The sequence below is a fragment of the Schistocerca gregaria genome, chromosome 3, assembly GCF_023897955.1.
Source record: "Schistocerca gregaria isolate iqSchGreg1 chromosome 3, iqSchGreg1.2, whole genome shotgun sequence".
Classification (NCBI taxonomy): Eukaryota; Metazoa; Arthropoda; class Insecta; order Orthoptera; family Acrididae; genus Schistocerca; species Schistocerca gregaria.
The window spans coordinates 145,027,525-145,044,309 of NC_064922.1; positions in this window are offsets into that span (position 1 = coordinate 145,027,525).

Genomic DNA, 16,785 nt, shown 5'->3' on the forward strand with positions numbered 1-16,785 from the left:
ACGACAGCGATGACGGGAGCGTGATGGAGTTCGACGACGACCATCGGCGCCCGGTCGCTGAGCGTCGGAAGCGGCAGTTAGCCTCGTCCGACTCCGAGGCTACGCAGCCTGCTGAACGCGGGCTGACCAAGAAGAAGAAGGCCGTTACTGACGCGGAAGGGTTCCAGGTGCCGCGCAAAACGGCACCCCGCCGTCAGTTCACCACGTCGCTGACGGATGTGCCCGTCAGTAACACATTTGCTGCTATTGATGGCACCGCAGACACCCCCCCAAATCCTCCTCCTCCCCCCCCCCACCCTCAACCACGCCCCCTGCTCCACCACCCATCTATATCCAGCACAAAGGGCCCTACAAAGAGCTCGCAGACATCCTGACCACGCACACAGACTACCCCTTCCGTATAAAGTGGTCAGGAAGCGACGACCATCGACTGTCTGTCCAGTCTCCCTCCGACCTGGCCAAGACGCTCATTATATTGAGCAAACTGAAAATAGGTTTCTCCACCCCCCCCCCCCCCCCACAAGAACCCGCCGCCTCCACGTCGTCGTCAGAGGGCTTCCCAAGGAGTACTCTGACGATGACCTGAGGAAGGCACTCTCATCATTAAATATCACCCCCACAGTCATATCACGCATCATCTCCGCTCGAACCCGTCGCCCCACTCCACTCTTCTTCGTCTCCGCCCCTGACACGCCGGAGAACCGCCACCTCCTAATCCTCTCGCTCCTCGATCACGCCAGCGTGACGATCGAGAAACCGCGCTCCAGGAGGATGACCCTGGTGTGCTAGCGGTGCCAGGGACTTGCGCACTTCGCAGTTGACTGCACCCGTGAGGTGCATTGCGTGAAGTGTGCCGGTGGACACGCCTCCTCGGAGTGCTCTAAACCCCAAGACGCCCCCCCCCCCCCCCACCTGTGCCCGCTGTGGTGGGAATCACACGGGCAGCTACATGGGCTGCCCAAAAATTAAATTATTGAGGGAAAATCAAGCCAGGGCTGCAAGGCCATCGGCGGCGACCCGCGGGGGCACCAGTTATTCTGGTGCCCTGGTGGGATCGGCGCCGTGGGCTTACTCCTAACGTGCGTCTCGCTCCCATCCCGCCTCTCTGGGCTCCTACCCACCCTCCCTCCTCTCCATCCCCATCCCACCCCCCCCCCCCAGCAGCCTTCCCACACTTCCCCACCCAGCAGGCGTTAAGCACTGCTCACCCCTCACCACAGCGGGTGTCACGCTCCGCTGTTCCTTCCCCATCCAACCAGCAGGTGTCAAGCACTGCTGCCCCCTCCCCACCCCGGTACAATCTCAGCAGCACCCTATCCCAACCCCACCCTCTCTTCCCACCCACTTCAGCGACCTCATCAAAAATGTTGTTGAGGCGCTGACCTTGGCAATCTCCACCACTTTCCACTCCCTCCTTCAAACCATCCCGCACCAACTTGCCACTGCCCTTTCCCAATCCATGTCCCCCACCACCACCACCACTCCCGTTCCAACCAGTCATGGCTGTTAGACATCACGGACTGACAGCCATGATCTGGAACGCCAACGGCCTCCCCAAACTACAGGGCGAGTTCCGACACTTCCTCCTAGGGGTTGATATCTGCCTTGTTGCTGAGACGCACCTCAAACCTGGTGTTTTTGTCCGTGTAGCAAACTACTCCTGCTACAGGACAGACAGGCCCACCGCCTATGGCGGCACGGCGGTGTACGTACGTAACTCCCTCCGTCACCACCCCATTCCCCTCCCCCAACTTAACACTGTGGAAGCCACTGGCGTTGTTGTCCACACGGTGAGGGGTCCCATCACGTTCGTGGCTCTTTATAGACCACCTCGAGGCCTTCTCGAAACACCAGACTACGAGGCATTGCTGTCGCTCGGCAACGACGTCGTCGTTGGCGGTGACTTCAATGCCAAGCATGCTGCCTGGAATAGTAGATTAACAAACACATCTGGTCGTCGACTTCTCCGGGTCGCTGAGCGGCACCACACCCGCACCATCGGCCCGCATTACCCCACCATATACCCCACTGGAGGACGTCTCCCAGATGTCTTAGACATCGCAGTGGTGAAAGGTCTACCCCACCCCATCACTGCAGCCACCCGCATCACTCTAGCCTCTGACCACCGGCCGGTCATCTACTCCATCGATCTCGTTGGAGTCACGACCACGCCGAGTGAAGGCCTGAACATCCGCGGTATTGACTGGCAGTCCTACCAGCGACGGGTCGAAGTAGCCCTACCCACAATCCCTGCTGCCGATCAAACTGACGCAGATCGCACCCTCATTCACCTCACCACCATAGCCCTAGATGCTGCAGCAGCAGCGACCCCTCACCGTCCACCCCGGCCCCCAGACCATCTGCGTCCGCTCCCCCCCAACATCTTTGCTCTCATCACAGAGAAAAACCGGACCATCCGAGAATGGCAGCTCACTCAGAATCCGGCAACCAGGCGCCTCATCAATAGATTACAGCGCCAAATCAAGGCTGCGGTGCAAGACCACCGCAATCAGGCATGGGAGAACAAAATCTCTGCCATTGACCTGAGTGACCCGTCCGCTTGGCGGCTCACAAAAAGCCTTCTGAGACGAGAGCAAAGGATTCCCCCCTCCAGGTCGGCAATGATTTTGTGTCCGAACCAGACGCCAAGGCAAATGCCTTGGCTGATGTCTTCGCACGCAACTTCACCCCGGTCAATGACCCCATTGACCCCGACCACATCCGCCTGGTAACGGCACGCCTCCCACAATTCCTTGCCGTTCGGGACCCTGAGGATGAAATCACCCCCATCAATGAAGAAGAGGTTGAACTGCAATTGCGGTACCTCAAATCCAAGAAAGCTGGCGGCCCCGATAAGCTGACGAATGCCCTCCTCAAGCAGCTACCCCCAGCTTCTATTCCCATCCTGACGGCCACCTTCAACAACATCCTCACAACCAGGCAATATCCCACTGCCTGGAAACATGCTGAGGTGGTCGCCATCCCCAAGGCTGGGAAGGATCTTCGTTCCCCTGCCAGCTACCACCCCATCAGCCTCTTGCCCGCCATTTCCAAGGTGTTCGAGAGGCTGTACCTTAAACGACTGCTCATCCATATTGCTCGAGAACGAGTCCTCCCTGATGAGCAGTTTGGCTTCAGGCAGGGACACGCAACCACTCACCAACTCCTGCACCTTGTAGAAGAGGCACTGGACGCCATAGAACGTAGGGAGTACTTCGGGGCCATACTCCTCGAGGTGTCCAGAGCGTTTGACTCAGTCTGGCACGAAGGGCTGCTCTACAAATTATTTTCCCTTGGCTTTCCAGTGTCTCACATAAGGCTAATAGCCACATACCTGGAAGGTCGCACCTTCCACGTTAGGATCCCTGATGGGAAATCTACACGACGACGCATTAGGGCAGGAGTACCACAAGGCAGCGTACTTGGACCGCTACTCTACTCCCTCTTCACAGCCGATCTGCCCTCTGCGCCGAGGGTACATTTAGCTCTCTACGCAGATGATACTGCACTCTTCTCTCGTTCTCGGAGTGCGGCAGGTCTACAACAGCGGCTCCAGGGGGCTACAGAATCCTTAACCGATTGGGCTAGGACCTGGCGTCTGGCATTTAATCCCTACAAGACCCAAGCCCTTATCATCTGCCAACGCCATATTCCCATTCGGCTCCCTCAGGTGACGGTCCTTGGTACCCCAGTCCCCTGGACTCGTACTGCGAAGTACTTGGGTGTTACCCTGGACCAGCGCCTCACCTGGCGCCCCCACATCGATGACGTGCGTCGTAAGGCAATGGGGCGGCTCTGCCTGCTCTACCCTCTCATCAATCCAACCTCTTCACGCCCCACACACCTTGCTGTTAGATTGTACACCTCCCTTGTTCGTCCCATCCTTGAATATGCGGCGGTGGTGTGGGGCAATGCTGCCCCCACCCACCTCCGCCGACTCCAAACCGTCCAGAATCGGGCTCTCCGGCGTGCCCTCCACCTCCCTTTCGACTTCCCAACCCAAGAACTCCACAACCTGGCCGACGTGCCGCTCCTTCGCACCCGCATCCTATCTGCAGCCAATTCCTTCTACCAACAAACACGTCACTCTCCTAATCCCTTAATCCTCTCCCTGGGTACCCGTGTTCATCGTCTAGCCACCACTCGATGGCCAGACCTTCTTTTCCGCCCCCCATGAATTCGCATGCATAAGCCACCTCATCTCATGTCACCTACTCTTTCTCACATCATCGATCATCCACCACCATGTCATGTCATTCACCCTCACAAGCACGCCACCCCCCCCCCCCCCTTCCACCCACTCTGCCCGCCAATGATGGCCTAATCACGACAGGCCCTTCCTCTTTCCACTTCTCAAGCTGTCACTCTCTGACTACTTTCTCATCCCCCCCCCCCCCCCCGCCCCAAACCATCACTTCAAAATTGTCTGTCACCATCAAGACGCCGCTACGAGGAAGAGGCGGCCAGGATAATGGCCTTTCGATTTCACTCACTCTAACTATCCCTCCTTCTGTCCTTTATTCTATAATTTAGTATAATAATATTTCTGGCTAGTCAACGGGCCGTTCCTTTTCCGCCATCTTCTACTGTCCCTTTCTCTGTCCTGTCTTCTTTTATTATAAAAAAAAAAAAAAACAAAAAAAACAACAAGCACAACAGTCAAAGCAATAACAACAAATCACGACATCCCATCTCCCAACATCATGCCAGAAGGAGAAGCGCCTTACAGGCGCTAGAACTTCGATAACAGCAGAGGGTTCAACCCTCCACAATGTGCGCGGCCCAAGCACTGATCCCTGCCCCCCCCCCCGACCGCAGTTTAACCTGCCCCACTTGGGACCCCATGACCCCACATCACAGCCACAGCCATTCTCAGATTCTCGGTGCTGTGGAGAATGACCTGTTACTGTCTGTTCTTAAAGTAAGAGGTGAAGCTATTGTGAGCTACTCCCCATATTCTGTAATGGCCAAACTTTTGGAGCAATATTTTGTGGTCCACACAGTCAAATGCTTTAGTTAAATAAAAAAAGGTGTCTAGCGTTCTAAACCTTTTGTTTAATCCACCCATTACCTCACAGAGAAAAGAGAAGGGTTCGACAATTGTGAATGCTATATTCTAACAGCAAACTGAACATTTAGCAGCAAATTATGTGAAATGAAATGATCAGTTATATTTTCACACACAGCCTTTGTAATAACTTTAGCAAGCGCTGATTGCATACAAACAGGTCTAAGATTCTCTACATTATCTCTTTCTCCCTTTTTATAAAGCGGCTTTACTACTTAGTACCTTAATCGCTCAAGAAACTTACCATACCTCAAGGAAAAGTTACAAACATGGCTAAGTGCAAGGCTAGCACGTACAGCGCAGTACTTTAGTATTCTGCTAGATACTCTGTCATATCCATGAAAGTTCTTAGTCTTCAGTGATTTAATTATTGATTCAGTCTCTGCTTCATCAGTATCATGGAGAAGTATTTGATATATCAGTGTCGGAAAGCCATTTTCGAAAAGAGTTATGTGATTCCCTGTGGAAATTAAGTTTTCATTTAATTCACCAGCTATGTTCAGAAACTGACTGTTAAATACTGTACTTATATCTGTCTTATCAATAACAGAAACATTTTTTCTACGTACTGACTTCATATCCTCTGCTGCTGACCACACGTTTCCTTCACGACTGACAATATGGTTTTAATTCTTCCCTGTGAATTAGCTATTCTCCTTTTTGTACCACATTCTGTTTGCCTTCCTAAGAACATTTTTAAGTACCATTCAGTGCTGTTTGTAATGGGCTACTTAGCTCGATTCTGATTATTTACATTTTGGTATAATTCCCACTTTATTTTACATGATATCCAACTAGTCAGCCATCCAGGCTGCATTTTACTGCTAGTGACCTGTTTTCAACGTTATAATGGAAAGAATCATCCAAAGAGCATGATAAATGTATTAAGAAAAGCATTGTATCTGTCCTGCAACTCTTGTTCCTTAATGAGATTTAAAAAATACTCTACTGCCGTTGGATTCGTTTTTCTGTATACTTTGCAATTATATCCAACATTTGTCTGAGAACAAAAAATTGTGCATGTTGGCCTGAAAGGTCATTCACCCTGACAGAATGGCCATCTAGTAACGATGAATGAATAAAAATATTATCTATGATTGTGCTACTGTTCACCTGCATCCTGGTTGGACGAAATACAGTTTGCGTCGAGATCATATGAATGCAGGAAATCTTGCAACAATCTCTTCTTGCACAATTACGTGCAAATTAATATTGAAGTCAAAACATAAACTAATTTTTGGTACTTCCTATAAAGTGGACCATTAAACCTCACTAACTTGAGCAGATATATTGTGAAGACAGAGTCAGGGGACCTATAAATAACTACAATTAAAAGTTTAGTTTCATTAAATTCAATTACTCCTGCACAACATTCAAATACCTGTTCAATGTAGTGTTTCGATACATCTATGGACTCAAATGAAATACTGCTTTTTAGGTACATGACCACGTCCGCATTCAACAAAGAAATCCTTGAATAACAGCCAGCTAATCTGTATCCTGGCAAAGGAAGCCTCTGAGTTGTCACACTATTTCAAAAATGACTCTGAGCACTATGGGACTTAACATCTGAGGTCATCAGTGCCCTAGAACGTAGAACTACTTAAACCTAACTAACTTAAGGACACCACACACATCCATGCCCGAGGTAGGATTCTAACCTGCGACTGTAGCAGTCGCGCGGTTCCGGACTGAAGCGCCTAGAACTCCTCGGCCACAGCGTCCGGTAATCTCCCGTTCCCATACCTATTGACGTACAGTACACGCCTAGTGAAACCCGATCTATCGATAGGCTCTACAGGCACCGCTAGAATCTGAAACGTGCTCTCAACCATCTGTGCCTTCTGGAGCACCATGTTAACAAGCCTAACAGCAACATTCTTTTCTAGGTCACCACCTGAATCATACTCCCTCTCCATGTCAAGACTATCCCCAGCTCCACCCACGATTCACTACCCGATCTTCTTTCACAAAACTCTTCGTAACTCCCCTAAGTTAACAGTCAATTGAGCCAACCCTGAACTAGGTTTCGCAATGGTGGTGATCTGGTACTCACTCCTCAACACTTTCTGCTGGTCTACACATATGCCACGTGAACTCCCTAGTAGCAGAACCTTCTTCTATTTGAAACTGCAGCTGTCTTATGGTCCTTAGCTACTGAGGCCTGCTGCATGTTTCCTATACCTATGGTTACAAGAGGCTCCTTCCTATTAAACTCCGACAGTTGGTCAAATCTATATTGGTAACACGCAAAATACAGCTGTCTGTCTATCTCTTCCTCTTAGCAGCCTTCTTACCAACTGCCAGTTCCTACACTCAGCGCCCTTCCCTCTCCACAAACTACCTATTTCCTCCTTATCGCTTTGTAACTGCACCTCAAGAACACAGACCTTTCGCTACTGCTCCTCTATTAACTTATTTCTGCTAAAAATTCTGCGTTTCCAGGAGAGGATCTCGCTAGAATGCCCACTGGCTTCCCCACTGTATTCGCCCCCCTCCAATGAAAATACTTTAATCAAATCTCACACCGAAACCCATACTTTCAAACCTACGACAAAGCCTACGCTTTTCACTCGTCGTAAAATGTTTACAAATACTGAAAAATCTATGTGTCTACGTTACCTAAGTTCAGTCACTACAGTAGAACGATTTAAAGAGTAACAGCGATCTCGAATTTTGCTTTGTACTAAGAAAGAAAGTCCTTATGTTACTAATACTAAACCACAATTAATACCAAAATCAAGAAAACTTTACACAATTTCTTGTGTAAAACAGAAAATTCAAGCCTACACCGGAACACTCAACGAAACTAAACACAGTGAGCGAAAGTTTTTACATGAAGTATTTCTCTAGAAAAATCAAGAAACACCGCCTGAAAACTACCGTACTAAATTTAATAAATGACTACAAGGCACAAACAACTTTATGAAACACATAGAGCGGAAGATTCCGAAAGTTTATTCAGCGGTTATTTCTCCGGAAACAGCACTAGAAACCGTTGAAAAGTATTAAATTTAGTAACAAAATATAGTACACAGACAGGTTTGTCAGTACTTTAGAACCACTGCATGTCGTGAAGTGTAAACACACTCTCTTTGCTCTGCAACGCCCCCATAAAGCGATCTCACAGGTCAGAAACACGTCATTAAGGGTGCAGTATCCTCTGAGTTACACACGTTACTGGCAGTAATAATATTCAAACATTTAAAAAAATTCAAACCCTTTTGCTAAAATACGTCAACACTGAAATTAATTACAATAAAACGAACAATACCTGAAAGAAATTCTATCCTCCGGGGCTACCTCGATACAACAAAATCAGTTTCAGTCAAACTAAACTATTTACAACATCGAAACTGAGCTCCTCTATAGTACACATTTTACCGTAAATTCGATCCTCGAAACGACTGTCCCATCTCGAAGAACTCTTTACAAAATGTTATGTCACTCAATTACCCTGCTTTGCACCTGACTTCTCTCCTTTCACTTTGCTAACCTTTGAGTCACAAAGCCCTTTTACGACTATTCCTGATGGCGATGCACTACTCTGACACTGCTCCTACCCGGCACTTGTCCCATTTCGTGCCGCTTCTCCGCCACTTTCGCTTGCGGTCGGCGAGGTCGCGAGTTGTGTTTGGCGAGAGAGATGCTCTCGTGCAGGGTGCTGGGGCAAGCGCCGTGGCGTCAGCAGCATCGTTCGCATCCCCTTACAAGGAGCAGCCCGCACTCTGAATTAGGTTCCAAGTGTCTGGGCTAGGTCCAATGGCGGATACGTTAAGCGCGGGGGGAGGGGGCGACCCTTTGCTGGGCCGACCGCATTGTCACCTGCGAGTCAGCCCGTAAGGTATTCGTTCGTTTCTTTTGTCGGTCGACTCGACGGGTAGCTGTATTTTCCTATGTAGCACGCGCGTTTCTGTCTGGCACATAGATAGCTAACATATACCTACGAGAAAAGTAGCGGCCACTGTAGTGATCTCGATACGTTATTCCGTTTGGCATTTGTTCGAGAAAAGTAGCGAATATTCTACTGTTTTCTTGTACAGAGAACCTTCCATACGTAGCGTGATAAATACGAACTATTCACCGGATAGGAAGCTAAAGATAGAATAAGTAAAAAGTCCTAGCTGTAGCAAGTGCAAGTGTGAAAATTAGTCAAGAGTGAGAGTGATCAATTGATTGTGAAGTATTAGTAACAGTAATTCATAGTAACTTCTCAGTAAAAATATTGTTACAAGACTCTTAACAATATTTTTACTAATAACGTAAAAATAGTTTCCCATACCAAACTCGTAATACCAGTTAGCTATGGGAAACTATTGACATGCATATGTACAGTAATAATGAATTTCGAGAAAAAAAAAAAAAAAAAAAAAAAAAAAAAAAAAAAAAACAAAAACAAAAACAAAAAAACGCACTGTTTCTACATAGGATCTCTATCACAGGCACTAGAAAGAAACGGAATCGGCAATAAAAGCTCCACAGACATAAGTTGCAAGATGATGTCATCAGTGGAAACTCGCCATTATATTATACGTCGTTAGGTACATATTGGTTTGTCGATTTCGCATTAGGTATTTGTATATGCGTATAATCAGTTGAAATAAAACTTTCTTATACTTTGCATGTGACTTGATTATTTTTTATTATGGTAAAAGTAAATGTAGCTCAAGACATCTTTAATGCCCCCTCCATGAGGTTTTTCTGTATCCGGCACTGGTTAGGACTGTTGACATTTTTGAAAGTATCGGAAATCTGATATATTTAAAAAAGTATTGTTGTCGACCTTCAGCACATCTAAAAAGTATCGCCTTATCGACGAAAAGAATACCGAAGTACGAGGCTATAAATATATCGACTGCACATTGCCTGTCGGTCTAGAGCTGTATCAGGGATGTGCACGAGCAGAATGATTCTGACAATGTTCTCGAAGCTTATGCAATAGCCAGCACCTGCCTAATGGCGAGACAAATCCTGAGTGACATTCGCCTCTTGGAGAGAAGTAGGAAGGGAGCCTGTAGTAAGCAGTCACAAAAAAATTTCTGTGTCGCATCATCAATATGAGGGTGCAAGGGTTACAGTAAACGGGCAGCGGTGCATCGGTTACAAACTACTGGACTCCCAGGAGAAGCTCCTTGCGGTGACCTTAGCTGCGAAATATAATAGATGTGCATTAGCAGAATGACTTTGACAATGGCCTCAAGACTTATGCAATAGCCCTGCTCCCACCCAAACAGCGAGACAACTACTGAAGTAGGCATTACTCAGCAGGGAGCATGTTGTATGCAATAGTATTGGGTTTAGGCCAGTTCTATTCCAAAGTACCATTATCCAAGATGGCAGCGATGACATCATCCAAGATGGCGACGTTGACGTCAATCAAGATGGAGGATTTTGGCAGGAAATTTGAATTTTGGTGGGAAAGTGCCATGTCTCCCTCGCTCAGAAAAATGGTGCTAAGTTCAAATTCCAACATGATAATGCATCACACCACACTTCTCTCCACTACGCAAAGAAAATGGCGGGAAAAAAGGACTTGTCTCTATTATTTAACCAATTTCAAACAGGCGTGTTCTCCACTAGGTCTGGACTCCACTTGGCTTAGTTCATATTGTCGCCACCAGAGGACGCCACCATGACATCAGATCATAATGCAAGAAGCATTATCGAGATGGCTGTACTCAGTGTGTTCACCATGAGCTCCGGAGGCCAACTGGCTTAGTCCATATCAGTGCGACCAGAGAGTGCTCTCCTGATGTCAGATCATGATGCAAGTAGTGTTATTCAACATGGCTGTACCCAGTGACATCACCATGAGCTCCAGAGCCCAACTGACTTAGTGCATATCATGACCACCAGAGGACGCTACCGTGAAGTTGGGTGTTGACACAAGACTGTCTGCTCTCTCTCTCTCTCTCTCTCTCTCTCTCTCTCTCTCTCTCTCTCTCTCTCGTGTGCCTTATAACCGTAGACGTGCGTGTCAGCAGCCCGCGAGCAATCGCTTACATCACAACCTCAAGCCTGCACCTTTATAGTCACGCAAGACATAGTCTTCTGTAAATATGCTAACTAAAGTAACACCCACATCACGCATCTAACCTATCAATTACGTAAGTACTTAATTCCATTTCAATTTTAATCATATTCAATAAGTCAATTTACAAGTTCAATATTCAATGATCAATTGAGAAGTTCCACATTTTCCAACCATCAGCACAGTGTTCAATCATGACCTAGCACCCCCCACCCCCAGAATGCTGCACTCCTATTGGCTACTACATTAGTCACATGATTCGACTTCACAGAACCTAGAACTTGGAATCAATTTTCACCAATGACACACCCACCTGGGGTTGGAATCAAATAGTTAAAGTCTCCACCACGACCCTAAACCCATCACCACGTCCCCTTACTGACCCATGTTGGTGGGCTAACGTGTGCTAACATGACATGTACTAACATGCACAGTGCATGACGTCATCCAAGATGGTGGGGCGAAATGGCGGGAAAACAGATCTGAACACGAGTCTTTATTTTACATGCAGTGTCTCCACCACGAGATTTACTGCCCAACTGACATAATACACATTACCGTCATCAGATCGTACTGTCATGCCTCCTATGACCTACTCCCAGATTGTGGTCTGTAGGGGCGACAATTATGCTAAAATTACCCAGGCTGTGTTATGTTGCCCGGGGGAGTAAGGAAGGAGTCCACTCTATTTACTTTCGAACATTTTATTTAGAGACCGAATATATTTATCACACTGAGGCAAAACACTCTCCATCTTATCCTTGCGCTCACAATACACACTCTGCAGACACACAGACAACTCCTAATTTAGACAGATAATTTAATTACAAACATTCACATTCATCCACAATAATTCAGCACAGGTATATCTAGACACGCTCAGTACTCGCAAACTGTCCAAATAAATCATAGCACAGCCTACACACCTGTTCGCAAAATAATTCAATCAATGTCCAGAAGCACCCTCTGCCAACCCCTATCCAGTAGAGTGCACAGACAGCCCCTACGATGTGGCGCAACCGTCAACTGTCAAACCAAGCAAAGGCCGCCGCCCGCGTCCCGCAAGCGACGACATCTCATTCATACTTCATTTCTGAGAAATTCCTATCCAAATGCGTGTTCATCTCGACAGATGTGCTGACGTGATAGGGCGAGAATGCAGCTGCGAGCTGACCCCGAACGCAGGTGAAAGTTGCGTCTATACAGTTTACCTTATACCCACGTCACAGAACTCCAAGCTGCAGCCCCATACTCCAGACACCTCAAGCCAGCATTGTCTTTACCGCAGATGGCAGAATAGCGCAGCGTGCTTCCATCTAACGGAACATACATGTCGTTTTCAGCTGTGCTTGCTTGCCACAGCAAGGCTCACACCGCGTCTGCCGGCGAAACGTCGCCGTTGCTGCTCGCCGTGTAACAACACTCCCAATCTTATTCTTACGTCACATTGCTTTGTAATGAAAAATAGTAGCCAACTCGTCCTCTCCGGAATTGTATATTCTCTGAGAAATAGTTAATGCTAGCTTTCTATATGTTCCAGCTTGTATACACATAAATTCCTACTCTAACAGAACCTACTTACGAAAATAACATCGAATGCACTCATCCCACCTCTCCTAACGTCTTTCCCCTCCAATTTTTAACATATGCAAACGTTCCCTGCGCTATGTTCAGACCCCTATATCCCAGCACAAACAATGGAGCATTCTGATTTACTCTTATCCAATTTACACGCCAAATTACTTATGCAGACGGTATCAAAGCACCATCCACCTACTCTTTCTGGTGATTTCAGCCGTTATATTACACAGATAACTAAACTGCATTCACAGTTGAACCCGCAAAATTGTCTTCCCATTATCAAATACATACCAGACTCACAACAGTATTGTAAGCCAGGAACATATTTACCACTGTAACTACAATTAAATATTATTATCCCTGCTACACTCTGAAACCAATCAATGTAAATGTAATCTCTCCTCTTGGCGACCATACTTCAGTATTTATAGCGAATATAATTTTCCACTTAAAAATTCTCACTCATACTCTCATCGTTATCAACCTGCTCAACAGGACATACAGTCATCCTCTCTAGTCATCCATAACATAAACCATACTATCTTTACTGTAACACTTCTGACACTAAATGTAACTGGGTTTTCTCTTTTGATGCTGTCAGGATGAGCATTCTAAAGCATTATGTCAGGGTGAAAATACTAAATTAATTAATTTTTCTCTCTTAACAGCATGTGGGCAGGGTGGGCTCTTCCTTGGCTCGGGTATGAGGTAGAGTGAAACAGCATTTTTACATAAGATAAATTTTATTGAATGTTTTGTACAACTGTTTCCTTACTTGATTGTTCTTGCTGGGAGAGCGGCAGCTGTGTCGTTTGCGAAGCCTCTGCTGCGGCGTCTCATTGCGCCTGGCGGTGTGTATCTCGTGTCGCCGTCTCGTCCAGTTGACTGGAGACACGCCTCGTGCGGTGGCCCGTTTAATTATTGGGAGCCAAGTCGTGCATCGGATGGTGATACCTTGGATGTGGTGTCGCAGTGTTTCTCTACTCTACGCGGTCTCGTGTGTTGTGCGTCAGCCAGCGCGGCGGGGAAAGGCCAGTGTCCCGGACTCGAACAACGGACTCCCGCTTGCCAGTCTTCGGTTGTCAGATCCTCATCCCAGCTCACAGGTGACTGCTGATGTGAGGCCGTCTCCTTCCCGTCCTCACGAGTCACCCGGGTACGTAACAATCAGACTTCAAATACCTTTTAACTTCTGTCTTCTGGCGCCGAAGCTGCTGCTTGCTATTCAATTACAGCGGCGGACTTGGTGCGTCTGTGTATGATGTAGTCTCTTCTTGCATGATGGTCTTCAGCACCGAAACTGACTGAAAACTACTGCTACTCTCGTCGGGCCCACTGCGTCTCTCGTATTTATTCACTTCAGTTTACTGGACGTGAACGACTTCACGGTCATTGCCTCTTCTGTCACGTTGAAAAGCTTCTCGAAGAATCTTCTTAACGTCGGTCATTGGCTCTTGGAATGTAGGTGAGGGCCTTTGATCACATGTGACAGTTGAGAAACACGTGAGCTGGCCGGGCGATGCCCTGACGGATTAATCGACAGCTTCCGCTTATGTGGGGAGGGCGATGGCCTCTTCTGTCACGTTGAAAAGCTTCTCGAAGAATCTTATTGACGTGAGCCGTCGGGCGATGCCCTGACAGCTGAATCGACAGCTTCCACTTATGTGGGGAGGACGATGGCTTCTCCTGAACGTGCTATGCTGATTTGCAAGCGCCAGACATTGCCACTGCTGTTTTGTCCGCAGTTTGTAATTCTTCTAAAATAAACTAAGTTTTTAATTTATTTTCTAATTTCTACTTCACGTCACATTGCTTTCACTAATTTAATTACCTCGCGATTGCTATCGCAACATAATTCCCCGACATATAGACTCGAAATCATTTCTCTACAAACACTAAACTTTAGCTACATGGAGCGTCCTCTAGACCACTGAGTAACTAGAAACAAACCTATGAAAAATCATTTTTCCAACCACGAATACTGGTCTCTCTGATCTAACATACTCCAAATCATCCATATAATTTACAAGTCAACTAAGGTCCTTCCCATGTCTAGAGAACAGGCAAACGTATCTTCCACACACCACATTCGATCTTCTCTCAACTAAATAAAGGCGGGAAGTGTGCACAAACAGTCAACTGAACAATTTACATGGACGGGAATAACACTCCATCACAATCATACCATCTTCTTAATTTTCCACTTGATCACAAAAGTCGCCCAACACACACTCAGTATTAGTTCGCTATCTGGCCGTCTAGACAAGGGCAAAGTTAACTCATATGCATTCCTACAATCCAACAGGTCTCTACATTCGCACGGATGCTGCTGTTAACAGGAAACATGAATCATTAGCTCCACGAACTTTTCATACACAGATTCATTCCAGAAAACTGGTCTCATATATGTTTATCATTATACTTACAATTAAATGTTACTATCGCACTGTGTACTGAACAGCAATTGAGAATGAGAGAAGTATCTGAAATACACCCTCTTGTCGGCAGTGGCTATGGAAACAGCTGTACCCTCCTTACTACTAGACATACTCTGCTCTTCGCTATCACTGTACTCCAAGTCAAATCCATACCCTTCTTACAACAGTACATAGACATTTCCTTTACACAAACACATATAATTTATAAACCTGATGTTCAAATGCGAACATATCACACACCCAGCACTAATACTAAGTATAATATTACCTCGTTAATAACTGCATGCATACGATACCAAATAATACTGACCGAAAATCAACGATGTGTGTGCATGTCTTAAGTTTGTCTTTCGAGTTCTACCACCGTGTCCTAGACGTAATCAAGCAGATGATAAAGAAAAAAATCCTGATCCCAACAACTACTGCATGTTACTCACAATCAGTCATGGTTCGACAGGTGCACACAAGCATCCATGTTAAAAAGTAACCCCTCATTACGAATCAAGGTACGACATTACCTCTGAATGAGGTGGTGTTTTCCAGATAAATACTGTGATGATGATTGTAGAAATGTGTCTATTAAGAGCCAAGGATGCAGCCTAGGGATAAAATCACTGAGCTTTGAAAGTGATTTGGCTAAGGAACGTGGTATGTACACGGTATTTGAGACTCTATCACACCACACCCAACTAGATAATTCTTTAGTATTTGTTACGCACTCTGTCTCAACATCATATCAGAGGTTCTGTTATATATCCACTGAGTTATAGGCGATGACTGATTGAGAAGGAACACAAACAGTAGTAGTAGATTATGTGCTGACTGAGGTCGTAAGAAGAAAAATGTACACTAGCTTCTCGGATATCTAGTTAAAAATGAAGTCAATCATTTAGAATCACCTCTCTCCATTCAAACACATGCCTGTATCGAATTACATCCACTACTCAATCGTATTTGTCGCACTCTCATATCTCTAAACGAGTCACCTTTCCTAAACCTAGCTTCTACAATAAAATTACAACATGGTTTTAATCACCCTCTACATATCCTGCAACTGATCCCATTTCTACAGCTTTCCGCAAGTGCTAGTTCCAATTTAAGTCGGAGAAAGACATATCCAACATATTTCTGCAACCACTATAGAAACAGATCGAGCTGAGTTATTGCAACAGGACCATGTTTTGAGCATTCGATGGAAATGCGCGCAATGTGGTACGTTCCCAAACTAGATACAAGTACTACAGATCTCCGACATGGTATCTTCGTTATTCTATACTCACCCCAACATAAAAAAATTACGAATTACAAAAGCTCATCCTATTTACAAGGTGTCGATGTGAGCGCAATGACATATAGCTCCGGTGGGCCTCCAGCGCGAAGAAAGAGATTTCACAATACTTCCCCTGAATAGCGTAGCGTCCAGCCATTCAGGCATTCCTAATGGTTCACCAAGTCCGAGACCTCAAACTGCAGCTGCCTATGTGGACACGATCATATTAAATATAGAGACACCACAGAGACCACTTTAAAGTTTCATCACTTATACTCTAAGCGAATTATCGTATGACCCGCTCCCTCTGGTCCTAATTCAAACACTGTTTTCTAACACACTTTTGTACATTGCCAAACATTTCGTTTTCTGCCATGACTTCGAGGTCTGTGTCACA